The sequence below is a fragment of the Gymnogyps californianus genome, chromosome 15, assembly GCF_018139145.2.
Source record: "Gymnogyps californianus isolate 813 chromosome 15, ASM1813914v2, whole genome shotgun sequence".
Taxonomy (NCBI): Eukaryota; Metazoa; Chordata; class Aves; order Accipitriformes; family Cathartidae; genus Gymnogyps; species Gymnogyps californianus.
In genome coordinates this window covers 4,247,764-4,266,317 of record NC_059485.1, presented here as the reverse complement: position 1 = coordinate 4,266,317, position 18,554 = coordinate 4,247,764, and the positions used below count along the sequence as shown (strand labels likewise).

The window sequence follows — 18,554 nt, the reverse complement described above, 5'->3', positions numbered from 1 at the left end:
AGGGGAATGAAGCCCGACAACTGTTACAGCTCCTCCAGTCAGAGCACCCTTTGGGATGCTCAGATTCACTCAGCTGATCTCCCCCACAGTTTCTTATATTGTCTTCTAGCATCTCATATAACCTGGGATGGATTTAATTCTACACTTCACCCTTCTACCCCACAGTAATAGTCATTTCACAGCAATTTCTAGGGATCCCGCTACATAAAGACATCTGCATCTCCTCTACATTCTTTATTAATTATACTCAGTTTTACATGGCAATGCTGGTAGGCCTCTACTTATAAAATGTCCCCCTCCACAGCCATGTAACTCCTTTCCACCTAGCCTGGGGGAATACTTCTCCCTCTCCTGCACCTGAACTGTTTTTTATTTAATGTAATTGGAGAAGTTTTAAATCTGTACTGTAGCAGCCATGTGGCTGTCTGCTGCTTCTTCTGAAGTCAGTGTTAACATCCACAGGATGTTAAACTCACAGATGCCTCATATGTCTCAGAATTTATTAACTGAATCTCAGATTCCTTCTAAAGAAATACAAGTTTCCAGTGACATTTTGTCCTGATGCTGCTGACGGCTTGTGTGATCCACAAAACCTGTGTGATGTTCTCTTTCCTGTCTGCAGGCATTAGACCACAGAGTTCGAACTCTGACTTCAGATCTCTCCGCTCAGAATGACTCAGTCGCTAAATTCCAAAAGGAGAAGAGGGCTTTGGAGGAAGTTCATCAGGCAGAAATAACTGCTCCATTTTTCTTTACTCTCTCCCATTCTCATTCTCCCAGTCTGGGGAAAGGGAAGAAAAAAAAAAAACAACCCCACATTGTCTGCTTGCTTACATATGGCGAGACTACAGTGTGCTGCACAAACAGGAAGGGAGCTGTGTTTTTCTAGGTATTAACTCATGGCAGCTCAGTGAAGTGTTGCCAATTTGTGCCACTGCCCAAAAGAGCTACGTGAATTGCTGAGGGCAAGCAGGATTCTTCTGTAAGAGTCAAGGCTGGACCGAGTTCCTGTGGGCCTATTGAAAATGCACACACGAAGCGCATACTGCTTTCAGGAAGCACCTCAGATAAATCTATTCTTTGGGTTTTCAGTCTGTTGCCAGGGCAGGATAGTTAGTTTCTCACCCAACTCTGTGCACTAGTCTTAGTCTCTCCCTTTCTAGAAAACTGCAAGGCGAGGAGAACAAGGTGAACCACCTCACCAAGAAAAACAGCAAACCTACCACCCAGACGCATGAGGTAAGGTGCAGTCGCTATGGTCTATATTTTAGATGGCCCTCTTTGGTCTGTTTTTGACATCTTGGGCCCTTCTGACAAACACGACCTATATGTTTGTTACAAAGTTCTTTTTCACACTGATTCCACTTTTTTCAACTAGCTGGAGGACAACTGGGAACAAGAAACAAAGATCCATGGCAAGGTGGAAAAGGCTCATCATAAAGCAGAGAGTGACCTCAGAATGATAATTGCTAACCTCAGTGAGATGAGATGAAATGAGCCAAACTCGGAAGATATTCTAAGGAAGTGTCAATTGTAACAGAATTTTCCAGGGTACAGGATCCTACTGCGTGCAGTTGTGCTACATCATAGCTCTGACAGCATTAGCTACACCTGAAAAAGTCACTTGGTCATAAAGTCACTGGGAAAATCCAGTCATACCCTGATCTCTTCAGTGTTAACCTAACGACAAGCAGAAGTACAGTTCAGTAGTTCAGGCAAGCAGAATCAGAAATACAGGATTTTGTTTCCGAAGTCTTTCTCTGACTCATTGTCTGATATTTGTAATTCATCTTCCACGCTCACCCACATATAAAATGTGTATAATCACCGGGAAGTTAGGAGGCTTAAATGATTCATGTTTATGTAAGGCCTTATGATCCTCAGATAAAAACTGTTTTAGAAATGCAAAATATTATCACAAATTAGAACTTTATTTTAGTGTCACTATTGACTACTTTAGTGATGGGTCTGCCAGCACTTCTCCGACAAACCTCCCCTTAGAAATTAACTTCCCAGAATACAAATATCCAACTCTATATTATCCAAACCACTAATTTACCTAGTTAAAGAGCTAAGTAGCTAAGGCAATGTGTACAATCATTAACAAATACCGGGAAGCTTTGCTAATTCAAATTCTAACACAGCACTCCACAGGGAATACAAGATACTTGTGCTTCAGAGCAAGGCCACTGGGATGTTTAAGTGACAGAAGAAAAATTAAGTGCTGGTGTTAGTCCTTCAGAGCTGCAGCTGCAAACAGACGACAATTTCCTGGGGTGCTTGTGCCTTTACTTGCAGACTAGTTAATGATGGGGTAAGGAAGAGCTTCAACAAAGGAAAAAGGGACTTAAGTGCCCTGCCAGTCCCACTAAGGAGACAGGACAGTAGATCTCAACCCACTTTCAACAAAGATTAACCTGTTTCCTACAGAGTAGAAACACTTATTTGGCTTAACTCATTTGCTGTAACATCCTACCCACAGTAGCCTGCTTGCGCAGCTTTGTCTTTTTGTAAGACTGAGTTGGCATAAAAGATTAATACAGACCTTTTAAACCTACCCTGTTAAAATGGAGTCTGGAGCCTATCACTCTTTAAACCCTTAAATAACAACCAGCTGAGATCTAGCATTTATTTTTCCCCAGGTAGATTTTGACTTTTTTTCTATAGCAGATTCTGACTACTTCTCTATGAGCTTGTGAAACCCCTCAGCTAGGAAACATTTGCCTTTTCAGCTTGCAGTGAATCAATAGTTCAGCCAGCTCTGAGATCCAGCTTGTCTTGTATATTATCCACTCACTCTAAACTCGACTTTCTTTGAAGCCTGGGGAACCGTATGCTCACTGCAGACCTCCTGCCATGCTGCTATGGCCAGAAGAAAGGTGATCTGCTGCAGGGACCTCTTCTGCTTGCAGGCAGCCAGCAAAGACAGCTGACAGACCTTTTCATCCACATTAACGCCAAAGGCTCCTGCAAGGCACTCTCCCTCTCACTATGGAAGGAAAGGTGGTAAATAAAACCAGAAACGAGGCCACAGCTCACAGGATGCACAGTGTTACCATTCTGAATTCAAATATTTCTTTCATCCACCGTATTCCAGTGCCCAAATATTTAACTGAAAACTCAGCATTTCAACAAAAACATGACCCGCAAACCTAGATTGCAGCTATTTCTACAAACAAGCCTCTATGTCCCTCAAGTAACCAAATCAGCTTGATTATATTCCTGAAGGCCAAATTCCAACATGATACAGGAAGCTAACCATGCTGCAGATAACATCAGTTGTCTACTGAGACACCTGGCCAGGTCTTTCCTGCTTTGTTGGCTCAGTATTCCCAGCTGTAGATCTCTCCCGGGAAAGAAAATCCAGTAGAGCCGATAAACATATAGAGAAGGGAGTGAAGAAATTAAGATTCTTGTTTGTATTTCCACAAATTTCTCTCACATCTCTTGCTCATAGACACTGCTGTGCTTGTGTGTGCGCTCCAGGGTTGTATACTGAAGAGTTGGAAGAAGACCTGGAAGCTGAGCATGCTGTAAGAACACAGGTAACAGTATCTGAGGAATAAACTCCTCAGGGGAGTGATTATACCTCTGAAAAGACCTGATGACATTAAACTACTAATTAAAAAACAAAATTCCTTATGAAAGAGTAATAAGATGGACAACAATCTTGAACTCTAGTTTTAGCCTATGCAAACTCACCATTACAAACTGCACTTGCTACTCCTTTCATAGAAACCTCTGAAGCCGCCAGTTACTGACGGGGCAGTCCTGCACAGAGCGAGAGAGTAGCAGGTCAGGGAAAATGGGCATTTCTCTGTCCTGTGCTTCAGCTATCAAATCACTCCATCCACTTTTTACAGTTCGGTAGTGATGGATAGATCTACTCTAATAAATCTTACATAAATTGCCAGGATGTGGTTGTTAAATATATAATCAGATTCATTAACAATGGAAAAGCCTGAAGATAATTTAGTCCCCAAAAGGCTATATTTTAATAGAATGCTCTGAACACATTCTAATGACTAATACAAATGGATAGCATCAATAATAAGTAACATTTCCATTTCAATTCACTTTAGAAATGCTAGCTAATTAATTCTCAACCATATCAGGAGATTGGTCAGTGTTGTTAGACACCTTGCACAGGTGGGAAAACAGAGGTAAAGGAACTTGTCCAGTGACACAAAAAGCAGCAACGTTGGTTAAAGCAGAGCACAGCATTTGGGAATTCCTGTTCCCTCCCTGATTATGCCTCACACTTGCTACCATTGTTTCCAAAATGGCTATGCTTCTAAGTATACACACGCTCTTTGGCATGAAATAAAGAGTTTCTTCCCCTCTTTCCCACTAGGTGGAGAAACAAGGAAGATTGCCTGGAAGAAGTTGGTGTTGCAACAACTGCTCAGGTCAGACACCTTCCCAGCATCTGAGCATCTTGTCTCTTTCCTTGGAGAATGAGACATGTCACTTGGACTCTCCAAAGGAGAAGCTTCTTCAGCAGCTTCTCTGAGCTCGTAAGTGGGCCAGATCCTGCAGACCTTACCCACTCTTCCCCTCACACTGCAGACCTTGGAAGGGGTAAAGCATCTACGTTCCATAAAATTCACTGTGAGCTTTGTTATTCCTATAGAGTTGGAGTGGAAGGTGATTAGAGATTCATTAGAAGGTTGCTAATTCAGAAGCACACAGTAAAAAGAGGAGGCAGAACTATTAGGTGTATTTTCTATTGTTTTGCAAGAAAAATAGACGGCCTGCAGTCCCGAGAATTACTTTGAGCTTTAGCAAGGAGGCCTAGAGATGGTTAATCTTTCTGGAAGATATCAGCCACTGGCCTTCTAATGGATTAATACCAAAGATGGGATTTGTCCCAAATAAAGAGACTATTAAAGCTAAATAAAAGGCTTCCAGATGTCTTATACAGCATCCCCGAGGGCCTTACTGAGACTCCAGGGCTGCCAGATCCCAGCTGACAACACGTCCTTGGCCCCTTCTCAGATCTAACAGATTTGCAAGTGGGAAGCTGGGCTGCTGAAGCTGCTCCTTGAGCTGGAGGAGGCAGCCCTGCAGATCCAGGCCACGGGCTCTACCCTGCGCAGGAAGCACACAGTTGCCATGGCTGAAATGGCAGAGCGTGTGGAGAAGCCCCAGAGTGAAAGCAAAGCTGGAGACGGACAAACAGGTCACGAAAGCAGAGATGGATGACCTCAGTGCAAGCATGAAGTCTCTGCAGAAATCCAAGGTGAGAGGCCACCAGGAAATTCCTCAACAAACCACCAACGCAGCCACGGGCGCAGCCATCAGTGCAAGGCAGAATTCAGCCCTCCGCAGTGGGAGTGAACTGATACCAGAAAGCAGCTGTTTGCAGGTGGTGCTGAGCGCTGCCCGTCCTGGCTGATGGAGTGGGCATCCCCCTCACTAAAGATCAGGACACTCTGCACTCCCCCTTGCTATTACAGTTATCCCATTGTAATTACAACCAACTGGAATAAACTAAGTTTGCAAGAGAGGGAGGATATTTGGCCCTTCAGGCCTTACTCAGCATCATATGACTGACTTCTCTCTTACAGCTGAACTCAGATGCTCATGTTCACAAGCTGGAAGATAACCTGTCTGAAGCCAATGCCCAGCTGGCTGAGGTGGAGAAGAGCCAAGCTGAAATTAATGCCATCAGGCTCCAAAGTAAATTCCTTGACAGCTTTGTGCAATGTTACCTCCCTCTGATCCTCTTCTTCCCCTACATTTCATCCAGCTCTGGCAGCCCGGCCCTGTCTCCTCTAGCAAATCTGCCCAATCTTTCTAGCCTTCACTTCTCTGTCTCTCCGGTCAGGTTGAATTAGATCCTCTCCGGCTTCTTTATGCAGTCTTCCCACAGCCAAAACCAGCCAGCTGAGTCGGGAGCACAAGGAAGCTCAGAGCAGGCTTAACCAGATTGTCCACATGAAGATTTCTCTCCCCTCACAAGCAGACGACTTCAAGAAGCAGCTGGATGAAGAGTCAAAGGTCCTGGCGAACACCAACTGCCTACAGAGGTTGTTGTTGTCATGGGACATGCAGTGCCTGCTCTTTTGCACCCTGTCCACTTCAGAGTGACAAATCTTTTGTGTTAGCTCTCACAAAGGAAAACTTTCTCATCCAAATTAATCTCTGGGCTTGTTACCAGCGGATCTTGGAGGCGGTGTGGGGGACATGAGCCTTGTATGGATATGAAAATAAGATACAGAATCTCCCATGAGTCAGCAGCAAAGAGCAGAACACATACCTCTTGATTCTCAGCCCACTGTCCGTTCAGTGGATCATACAGCAGTTTATTTGCATAGACCACACAAGTTTGGCTCAAAATATACCAGTATTTCAGCTGTCTGACACCTCTGTCTTGGAAATTTCTGCTTATCTCCAAAGAGTAATTCTAGTGCTGCACCTGTATATCAAAAGTCTGGCAAGAATTCTGTGTTCAGAACAATCACCAAATGGGTTTACTGTCCTAATTCTTTTGAAACACTGTTTGAGAGAAAACAGTGATGATGACAAGCCAAGTCTGTTTTCAGTTGTATGAGCTCAACTCAATTCACTGCAGTACAGCAAAAAACAGGTACGGAGAACAGAAATTTGGCTCCTGACCAGGAAGATATTCTGAAGCCTGAGATGTTTCTAGCTGGTCCAGAACTGAGTTGTTCAAGTGGAGCACTCTAGCTCTGGGGAGTGAGGTCAGTGTATTCATACTTCCAATAGGACAGACGCACAGTAATGGCTGTGCTATCTCTAGTCCTGCACTGCTGCTGTAGTGAGCCACCAAGCATGATTTGGACCTGATGAAAGAGTAATTGGAGGAAGAGGAGGAAAGCAAAGCTGAACTGCAGTGCCTGGTCTCTAAACTCCATACTGAAGTCACAATCTGGAGGACTAAACACAGGACTGATGCCACTGAAAGAACCAAAGAGCTGGAAGAAACCAAGTGAGCACTCAGTTTTCAGGGAGTCTGGGATGGGTCTTACGGCAGTCTCATCATTTAGTCTGGCTGCTGAGTCACAGCTTATAGATGTGATCTGTTAGGACTCAATTTGGTAAGACAGAGAGAAAGCAAAGGGCTCCAGCCAAGAGAAAGAAAAGAATAATTGCAATAATAAACAGAGACTGTTGAGACCTAACACTTGTACACTGACAACAGAAAACCAACACTGATCCTTTCTGATAAAGTCTTGAATTTGGATAGCCTTTCTTTATTCCAACAAGGACTTTACTCTTCCAGCAGCCCTACAAAAGCCACTAGCACTTCCTAAGGATAAAGCAAGCACCAAACCAGATTAAACCCCTTAGAATCTGGTCCTTGAGATCTGGTATTACAGGCTAGAAGCTGAGCCAATCTTTGTAGCAGTCTCTCTAACAGAGCTAACATAAAGGGTGCTTTCACATAATAGCAACAAAAGTTAAGGCATCTGGAGGGTTTCACTGTGTTCCTGAACAAGTTGAGACAAATGGAATAAGCTACTACATCTCTGCATGACTTTATACTGAGACGCAGGGATATTCACAAGGGAGGGAGGCTGCTTTGCTCTTAGACAATATCCGACACGAATGGAAGGTGGAAGTGTCTATCACAAGGTAACAATCCAGCAATAAAGACATGAGCTGCAGCCCAATATGCCATATCTAGCAGGGGAGGGGAAGAATCAGCCACATCCTAGTAATGGTTTTACAGTCCCTTTTCTGAGACTGCTGCCAGGATTTCACCTTTTCGCTGGTGAAAACAGTGATGGTGCTCTAGGAGATGAGGGCTGCTGACTCCTACCACTCCTCACTCCATGAACTACTCACCAGGATATTTCTGCCCTCCTTCCCTCAGGACAAAGTTGGCTGTGAGGCTCCAAGAAGCAGAGGAGACAGCTGAATCAGTCCAAGCCCGGGTTGCCAACACAGAGAAAACTAAGCAGAGGCTTCAGAACGAAGTGGAGTACCTCACTGTTCACCTTGAGAAGGCAAGAAATCCAGCCATTCAAGAGTGCATCCAGCACAAGCCTGACCAGCAAGATCTAAGACCTGGTACTGGAAGCCCTGGGAGTCTCTCTGTTAACTCAGGTCAGCTTTGGACTGGTCTCTTATTTCTTAAGATTTTAAGATCTCTCTATTAAACGTCAAGTAACCTGTATGGCCATGAGAAGCAAAGCTAAGATTTATCACATCAAGAGAAAACCCAGATGAGAGCCGCAGCTACTTCCTAGGAGCACGCAGCATGCTTCTCGTAAGCTCATTAACTGACTTCCAGAAACAAGAGTACAGCTAAAGCAAAAGCCCTCCTTTACTGCAAGGCAAGGTATTCATCTTCTTTTTAAGGATAATGATATACTGCTTTGAACTTTTCAGTGTTGCAGTACGAGTGGGTTGGCCGCTGGTTATTAACTACCATACTCAAAGCAGATCTAAACAACATGTAGTTTAAACACTAGCAACAAACGCTCCTTCATTAAATTAGTATTTCTGCTCTTGCTAGTGTTAGTGTAAGAGCATGAATAGTAGTGCAACTGTGGGACATTTGAATAAAAATGTTACTTAAAATAGGCACAAAGGCTGCTCCAAATCCACTGAAGTCCTTGGGTATCTGCCAATGACTGCAGTCGGCTTTAGAACAGGTCTCAAGAGCCGAAAATCCCACATACAGCATTACATTACTGGGCTGAAAAAATCTGTTTCACCAGCACTTTAACGAAGCAGTTCTTTATCCTATGGTTCCTGTGGTGTGCTTGTCACCATGGTATCTGAACGCATGTGCGGATCATAAGGATATGTAGAATATTTGTGATTAAAAGCTCCTAGGAAAGAAAAATGTACCTTTATTCTTTGCCTTTATGACAAGCAGTTAAACACAGTCTAAAATAGTCTTGAATAACATCTTGTTTGTAACCGAATCATCTTTGAAATAGAAAGAGTCACACTAATCAACCCAGGCAATTACTAACAGCACATCTGCACAAGGAATATCTGAAGTGGAAAACATTTGCTCCACAGCAGCATCATTATAACTGCAGGAGCAAGGAAGACTATCACGCTGATGGGAACTGGGTGATCTTGTTAAATTCCTAATGGTGAGGAAAGAAAGCCTTGTAAACATTTTAATCATCCATTCAGGGTGACCAAGAGAATCTCTGCCAGTCATCAGAGTGGCTGCCAATTTAGCTGTGACTAGCTGGCAGGACACGCAGAGAAGTGAAGTGTAAAGACAACTTGTGTCCGGTGAATGCTTGGCTTTATCTTTCCAGGCCAATGCTGCTTGTGCTGCCCTGGACAAGAAGCAGAGAGCCTTTGATAAGATGCTAGCAGAATGGCAACAAAAAATGCAAAGAGCTGCAGGTGGAAGTGGATAGTTCCCAGAAGGAATGTACACAACTGAAAATCTTGAGCTTAAGACTGCCTATGAAGAATCCCTGGAGCACCCGGAATCTATGAAGAAGGAGAACAAGGCTCTTCAGGGTAAGTACTGGTTTGATGTTAAAAAACCCTGCAAATCATAAGCCCCTTGATTCCTACTGAATGATCGCTTGTGGTGTCCTCCAGTACCAATTCCACTTTTCTTACTTCTAGCAGTGCTTTCACTCTCTGGGGACATACAACACTTAAAGTTGCAGGTTAGACTCTGCTCTTGGGACAGAGTCTGCACTCACACACACGCCACCCCTGTCGGATCACCCAAGATTGTAAGTAGTACCAGCGTACTGCTTCCAGGGAACAGACTCTGGGGATAACATTCAGGATCGAGGTCCCTTCTGAACCCTCAAAATGCAATCACAATAGCAGGTTGGTTGTACTTGCTGTTATACTAGGAGGTCATCACTCCAGGCTGGGCCAGGTATCATCACTAGAGCACCACATAAAGGAATAACGGACTGGTTACAGCATTAGGCTTAAACAAGACACAGGCTGCAGTCCCAGTTCTGGCTACCAGCATTCTCTCTAATTCTGAGCAATTCACTTAGGGGACTATTAACAATGGCCGGCTTTACCCTGGGAAGATGACATTCCCTTTAACCTCAGTGGGGAGGATTAGACATCTCCAGGAATCAGTTCAGAGCACGTCAGTTAAACTCCTGCTCAGAGTCTCTCTCTTGGCATCGCTTCTCCCCCACTGGCTGTACAAGGAGCCCAGCTGCCTTGGCTCCTTTTTGGTTTTTTTGGTTTGTTTTTTTTGTTTTGTTTTTTTTTTTTAAAAAACACTTCTGTAAATTGCAAAAATTGATCTCGTACAGGAGGCTGGAAGACGACACTGTAAATATTTAGAAGACGCTACAATCTGCTGCCCTTGTGGCCAACAGAAAAGAGTGATGGACTCTCTGGCACAGACCCAGTGCTTTCTGGGCTATCTCCCCCAACCCTTTGCTATGGCCTACATCAGCTGGCAGAGAGCCCCATTCTGCTGCAGAGAGATGATGTGGTGTCCTGTTTTCATTTTGTAAGAGCAACCATCTGAAAGGGGGAGAGGAGAAGGCTGGATAAAAACTGGAAAAAAATTCTCTTGATTTAATGGACTTCATTCTTCCACCTCCATGAACACATGCAGCTAGCAGGGCTCATTCAGAAATGCAGAATAATATTTAGCAACGAAGGAAAAGGGCAGCTGATATAAAGTGACTGGAACCATTTCATGCCATTTCCATTCAAAGAATCTGTCTAGTGCACTTGGTAAAGTTCACAGTCCTGAAATAAACCTATCATATGAAATATCCGTTTTCTTCCCTAGAGGAAATTAAGGATCTAATCAATCAGCTGGGGGAGGGAGGGAAAAGCATTCATGAGCTGCAAAAGACAGAGACTGGAGATTGAGAAGGAGGAACTGCAGGTGGCACTGGAGGAAGCAGAGTCTTCCCTGGAGGTACCAATGCTACAGATGTGAAAGCTGCATGCCAGCCTGGTGCCTGCTGCCCACATTCCATCAGATGGATTTTGTATGTATAACCCCACAAAGGGCATTTATTCATCCATCTGTTGCACCCTTCCTTGCAGGCTGAAGAAAGTAAACTGATTTGCATTCAGCTCAAAGTGGCTCAGGTTAAAGCTGACATTGACAGGAGAACATGAGAAGGAAGAATTTGAAACAACCAGGTATAGCGATGATATGACATTAAGCCGCAGGCAAAGGCTGCAGCATGGAGGTTTTAAGTTAGACACTAGGTAAGTTTTATATTTGTTAAGGGGCATTACTCCTAGGACCAGATTGTCTGGAGGTTGTAGAGTCTCCATTATTGGAAGTTAAGTGCAGTCTGGTCACACGTTGTCTAGTGGGACTGGTTTAGCAGGAGGTCATCCAGATTTTAGGCAGGAGATTTTTAAAGACAACCTCTTCAAAGCTCTCCTAGCCCTATGTTTTAAAAGAAGGTATTCATGAATGGCTTGGTGCAAAATCCTGGTACCTCAGTTTTAAACAGGTTTGAAAAGTTACTGTATTTTTATTACTTAGTGGGCAATAATTTGATACAAAAGCTGGATCAGACTCAACATAACAGAATGCTGTACCATATGCTTCACTGGACTCTGCAGAAATAATCACCAGCATGCAACTGAGTCTCTGCAGGCGAGTCTGGAGACTGAAGTGGAGTGCTGAAGCTCTCAGGCTCAAGAAGATGGACACTGACCTGACCAGCACGGAAATGCAACTGGATCGTGCCGAGAGGAACAAGAGTGAGCTTGTAGGGACACTGAATAAACTGCAACAGCATGTCAAGGTAAACTGGAGAGGGTGGAAGCAGGTCCCTGGACGGAAAAGCGTACCAGTTCTGTTTTACAGCTTAAGCAACAAAGCAGTAGATTATGTACTCTTGTTTAGACAGACATCTTGAACAAATTGAGAATTTATATTCAAAAGCCCTGGTTCTCCCACTCATACCAATTTCAGTCTGCACTAGTTCCAACAAACCTTATACAAGACAAGTATTAGTATCAGCTTTTGTCAAACTAGAAACCCAAAGAACTATTCATATGTAATTAAAACAAAAAGTTCTGCTTTTAAAAGAAGTTGTAATTGCTGTTTGAACAGGATAGCCAAGAAATGGACTAGAAACTAACAGAGATGTAAAACTAAGGAGCTTCCTTTGGCTCTTCATTTCTAAAATAAAACTAAGTAAATTACTTTTACTAGTAAATTAGTAAAAGGCTAGTCTCTTTGTTGGAATAAAGTCATACAACTGCTGCCAAAAATCCAATTTTAGTAACTTAAAGAATAACAACAAAGATTCTTTCTCTCTATACACGTGTATATACATATATACACACACTCAAACCTAACTTGTCCTCAGTTACATCAGCCTCAGTCAGAAGTAATTGTCTTAAAGTTGGCATGGCTACAATGACGTAAGACAGACATACATGATACTGGGATCCAGCGATGGGGGTTTTTGGGGGGGGTTGTTTTTTTAGATTATTTTTAAATCTGGCATCACCTTAAAGAACAGCTTTGTAGAGAGACCTCCTACATCTTTCAGCTTCCTCTCCCTTCATTATTTAATCTTTCATCTTCGGATCTAAACAGATCAGGATGCTTACCAGCATGAGGAGAAGCTGCAGGAGCAGTACATGCCGCCTCTGCCCGCTACAGACAGAGCTGGAAGAAGTGCAGACTGGCCTCGAGGGCAGCAAGCACTCTTGCAAACTCCTGGAGCAGGCAGAGGCCATGGAGAAGATGCAGTGAACTCAATGTCCACGTACAGAGAAAGTAGAACTATTAATGCAACAGCTATCTTGTCAGAGGGTTTATGTGCAAATGGTTTAACATTAAATCTTAACTCTGGGTAAGAAGTGCAAGATTAGGCCAATAATGGATAAATATAACAGTGGTCTATAAGATAGGTCTGATAACTCTATGGAACACGAAGAGCTCCATCTTTAGAGATATTACACTGATAGCGGGATTTTTAAAAAAGCACCATCTTGGCCCAGCTTTGCTCCTAGCAATGCCTATGAAAAGACTTCTAGCAAATTCGGCGGAAGAGTTAAGACAGTGTTGAGCACTTCTGAAAAACCCACCTTAAAAGGGACAGTGTAAAATTCTGCCTCCACTGAAACTATAGTTTTACTAGTTGTTTACATGGTGCTCAGATTTCTTCCATAGACTGTAGCCCACAGGGAGATCCATTTTAGTGAAATTTTAAGCATCCTTGCGTTACAGATTGCAGTATGAAATAACATACCTGCCATTTCATTTTGTGCATAGATTTAAGAAGCTACTTTAACATTCACCATGACAATCTGCAGTTCTTTTCCATAAAGACCACACGTGCTAACATTTCCAAGGAGAAGAGTATAACTTCTGGCAAGCACTGATAATACAAGAAGCATTTCTCAGCTGCAATTATGGGACATCAGTTATAAAAACTGAGTCGTAAATGTGGCTTTTATTCAAATAGGTTAAAAATGCAACCAATACATTCACTTTCAATTGACTGATAATAAAAGGATACATTTTTAGCAGGTGAACTGCTATCTCCATACCAAATTTGGGGTTTTAAACTTATTTGTTATACAAAACCTACATAGCACAGAACTTGTGCAGCATTCTGGAACACAATGGCACATTTACATTATGTTGTTTTGCTGAAGAGCAGCTTGTGTTGCTAGAATGCAGTTTTTCTATTAAAGCCTTTGTAGTTCTCCTTCCTTGGGGGGGCAGGGGTGTTTATTATTTATTATTTTTACAGCAGCAACAACAGTCCTCCAATGATTCATATCAGTAAACAGTAAGCACTAAATGAGCTGTGGGGCTCATATTTTCCATGAGATAAAGAGACACATACATATCGTAAACTGTGGAGCAGAGACTATATTTGTTGAGAAAGCAATCAAATACAGTTTCAGTTGGGTCCAAAGCCAGCTGCTGCTACCGCAGCATAACTTTGAAATAAATAATATTAGTAGATAAACTCAAATCCATATATACAGAAATTCAGCAAAACAGACTCAGACTCAAGGCCTTCATAATCAACAGGGTCTATTTCTGCCTCAGAAGTGTATCATCACTTTAGTTCTCATTTAAGCGTGCAAGTAAATACACAGGTCCTAAAGTTCCATAATGCAGATCCAGTGGGGATGAATCCCACTTGGCTTAACAGTGCACAATTTTATAGAGAAAAAACAAACTCCACAGAAAACCATGATGCACAAATCGTCTCTTTGAGAGCCAGATGGAAGAACAGAGCAGATAAGACATTCTGGGTCTCTAAGACTTCTTTCTGCCCTCTAGAATCAGTCTGCTTACTATTAAATGAAAGCCGGAGCCTGGCCTTCAACACAGAACTAATGAGCGTAAGGAAATCATCAGTGAGTACTGAGCAGCTGATGAGAGAGCAAAGAAAGCTGTGGCTGATGTAACTCACCTCCCCACCTTTCTGCCCTTTATGTTGGTAGCTGGAAACCTTAAGGTATATATTCCATTATTTCTCTCCAGTGCTGATCTGAAAGCATAGTGTTAATAATACATGTTAGCACTTGCATTGCTTTTTATGATCCTGAAAAGCAGAATGCATGTTAGCTCACTGATTGCAGCCTGGCAAAATTAATCCACAAAAGAAGAAATCCACTTCCTCTCTGCCTCCCTGGTAATCTACATCACAGATGGCACCCTGAGGAATTCCTCCATTTCCTCTCGATTTGTCCTTTCTTTCACTTATTACACAACTCCACTCATCACACCTATCAGGCCTCCAACAAAGAGGAGGCCAGCTTCCCTCTCCAGCTAGTCAATGGCATTCGTAATTGGCACAGAGGGGAGAAAAGTTGCCAGCACCGAGCAGATTGCTCCTTTGGCACTGTGCTGACAACTGGCACTTCAGAAATATCATAGCTAGCTGTGGATTTAATGCACAGCATTTCCTCCCAGAGCGAGGCTGAGCCTTCTGCCACCTTTGTGCTTTCAGCTACTGCATGTTCAGACAATATCTTCACCTTCCATCTACAGCACGCTCTCAGCCACCCTCTTTCCATTGAATGGTAGAAATAAAAGCCTGAAGTGTCATTAGAAGTAAAGCTATTGACTTAATAACAGGTGGGGATAATACCTTTGACTAGTCCAGTGGTACTAAGCGAGCATACCACCACCTGGTTTATGGTCTGATCTAGAGTTGTCCAAGTCAGCTGGGATTACTTCCATTGATTGCAGTGAACTGTGGATCCAGTCTTTAGAAAGGCAGCCTATGATACACAGAAAAATTTAAGGTATGACCAAATTTCTCAGAAGGTAACATACAGATATCGGGTCTACATATGCTAGCTTTCAATGATCTGTATAAATAGCTGTGCTGTCGATCTGTTTCATACCTTCCTCACAGGCTTCGTGTGTGGCAAAAGATCTGTGTCAGGAGCAGGATCATTATGTGCACCTGGAAAAGATTAAGAAGAACTATTAAATTGCAATAAAAGACCTGTAAGTCAAGATGGAATAGGCTGAGCAGTTAGCCCTGAAAGGAGAAAAAAAAAAAGCACTATCATGAAACTCCAGGGTAAGAAAAACATGTACAAATACATTAGATCATTCCAACAGAGCAGCTATGAAACTCTTTCCTGCACCTGAGCTTCCACGTTCAGCACAAATACCTGAAAAGGAACATTTTCATTTAACAACCAACATGTCCCAAAGGGAATGCACTAATTTAAGGAAATCCAGACTAGGCAGAAAAGATGCATGTAGGACACTCAACTCACTGAAGCACAAGAGAACTTCAGCACTTTGCACTCTGTGCAGAACTCATCGATCAGAATCGTTATGGTGCTTGAGTACAGCAGTAACAAGACACTGGTATCAGCAGCTGATCTACACCCACGAAGGAGAATTTGCAAGGTGTACTGTCATCAGTGGCATTACTTGCCATTTATTTTTCAAGTGCAACAAAACTCTAGAGTACAAGTAGCTTCAAATTCCTTGGGTAGATACCATCTTCCTATTTCTTTTTCTGATTGTCATAATTGCACTTCAATTATCCTTCTGCTCCTTTTCAGATTAAGGAACTGGACACAGAGCTAGACTCCAAACAGAAACACCGTGTGGAGACTGAAAATTCTGCACAACAACAAGAGGCCTCTAAAGGAGCCAGTCTTCCACAAAAGAACAAACCGTAAACTTAGAAGACGCAAATTGAGGAGGCTGTACATATTCCCTGCTCCAGCTCACTGTTTCATCACTTGGGAGTTGGACTCTATGACCCTTATGGGTCCCTTCCAACTTGAGACAGTCTGTGATCACACAGTCGCACCTTGCACACACCAGGTTTTGCCTCTCCAAAACACATACTGCAGGAAGCACACGTTCAATTTATACCGACAGCATCCCTAGACACGTGGCCCATTGTAGATTTGCATGCACCTTTTGAGACAGTGTTGTGGTTTAACCCCAGCCGGCAACTAAGCACCATGCAGCTGCTCGCTCACTCCCCCCACCCAGTGGGATGGGGAAGAGAATCGAAAAAAAAAACCCAAACCTCATGGGCTGAGATAAAGACAGTCTAATAGGACAGAAAGGAAGGAAAATAATAATAATAATAATAAAATGACAATAATAATACTAAAAGAAACAAAACAAGTGATGCACAATGCAATTGCTCACCACTCGCCGACCGATGCTCAGTTAGTTCCCGAGCAGCGATCTGCCCCTCCTGGCCAACTCCCCCCAGTTTATATACTGGGCATGACGTCATATGGTATGGAATAACTCTTTGGCCAGTTTGGGTCAGCTGTCCTGGCTGTGTCCCCTCCCAACTTCTTGTGCCCCTCCAGCCTTCTTGCTGGCTGGGCATGAGCAGCTGAAAAATCCTTGACTTAGTATAAACACTACTTAGCAACAACTAAAAACCTCAGTGTGTTATCAACATTATTTTTCCTACTAAATCCAAAACACAGCACTATACCAGCTACTAGGAAGAAAGTTAACTCTATCCCAGCCGAAACCAGGACAGTCACCCAAAAGTGTGCATCATTCTCTACGAAGGATTCTTCTCCTCTCCCTTCTTTGCAGCCACGTTCTGTCCTCAAATACAGTCTCTAATATGTGCAGACATGAACACACAATTTAAAAAATACCTATTAACTACCATTCTTCAGGGTCATGACTGTACTCTTCACCTTGATGTCATTATGCACAGATATCGGACATGTTCCAGGTCAGTTTTTTCCAGTGCAAAGATTTCTCTTGTTAAATCAAACTGTTTCTGGTACAGGAACAGGAGGCTAACCAGAGCCTGGCCAAGTAAAGGAAGACCATACATGAACTGGATGACACAGAGGAGAGGGAGATGGGATGGCTGAATCAGCTCTAAACAAACTGCACACCAGGCATTGTGTCTCAGCAAGCAAAGGGCTCGCTTTCTGGGGAGGTTATCCAAGTGCCTCAGTCCTCTTCCTCTGTGTCAGTAGCTGAGGAATAGGCACCAAAGCTGGAGCTTGCATGTTTGAACCCACCTGCCATGAATTTATTAGAGCAGAAAAGGGTGTGGGATGGAGATGAGGAAAACATAGGTGTGTTCTCAACACCAGGTGACTCATGCAGTTCCCTACAAAAGGGAACAGAGGTATTCCACAAGTCCCTATGCACAGAGATAAGTTCTGAAATGGCTAATGGTTAGTACAGATGTGTCTTCACTAATGGTAAAAGAGACAGGGGAAAAGAGTAGCATCCTTCTACTTCCAAAAGGAATGCACATTAAGGGCTAAATCTTATCTCAAGGGCACCAAAATTGCACAGCAACTGGGTGAGGAAAAAGCCCACCTCATCCTGGAACAGTACTCCAGGACACTTCAGTACACTCCAGCAGTCTAGCAGGGAAGACAGGGACCAAAACTATACAGGGCAAGTACCACCCAATTCCTACTCCCTCTCCTTCCTCTGGGGTAAAAACAAGGGGTTGCTTATCAAATGCGCCTAGACATTATAGCATTTCTACCTTCTGTCTTAGCAAGGTTTTGAAAGGTAAATAAGATGCTACTGCAACACAGCTTCAGTCTCCTCTTTTCTTCCACAGTACTGTGTATCTTGCCAAGAGCTGCCCATTGAAAAATTGCTGTAGTACTGATTAAAACAACAGGTCTGAGATATCAAGAAGTGGCCTACCTGGGAAAAAGACTAGAAGACAGAAAAAGCGTGCAATGATCTGCAGATAGAAGAATTATCTGTGTGTCAGACCCGAAAACTTGCAAATATACTCCTCAAGTATACCTGGAATGATAGAAGATATCCAGCACTACTTGAAAAGGATCTGTGCTAACACAGATTTGGGATTTTTCAAGTCAAAGATAGAAGGTGCGATCTGGGCCATCTCGTGCAAATAATTCCTGTAATCAATAGCCTTCATTCATAGTCTTAATAAAGTTTATTGTACGGGGAAAAATGTGAACTTGTTTGCAGCGAGACAGCAGAACATAGTGTTCAGGGTTGCTGCTCAAACCTAAGATGCTAGCCGTAGCAGGGTGCTGCAACAGGAGAGTAGAGTAGCACAGAAAGTGCAAATTCAAACAAGCTGGGAGGCAGAAACAGCTCCTGCGGCAGCACAGTGGGGTACAGTCTGCAGGACATGAGACTTTGTTGGTTG

General features: G+C 43.1%; 1 pseudogene; it reads left to right on the top strand.

Annotated features, from left to right (window-relative positions):
• The window catches only part of LOC127022546 (myosin-16-like), a 28,992-nt pseudogene extending 16,319 nt beyond the window's left edge, over positions 1–12,673 (top strand).
• Positions 12,674–18,554: the final 5,881 nt, after the last annotated feature.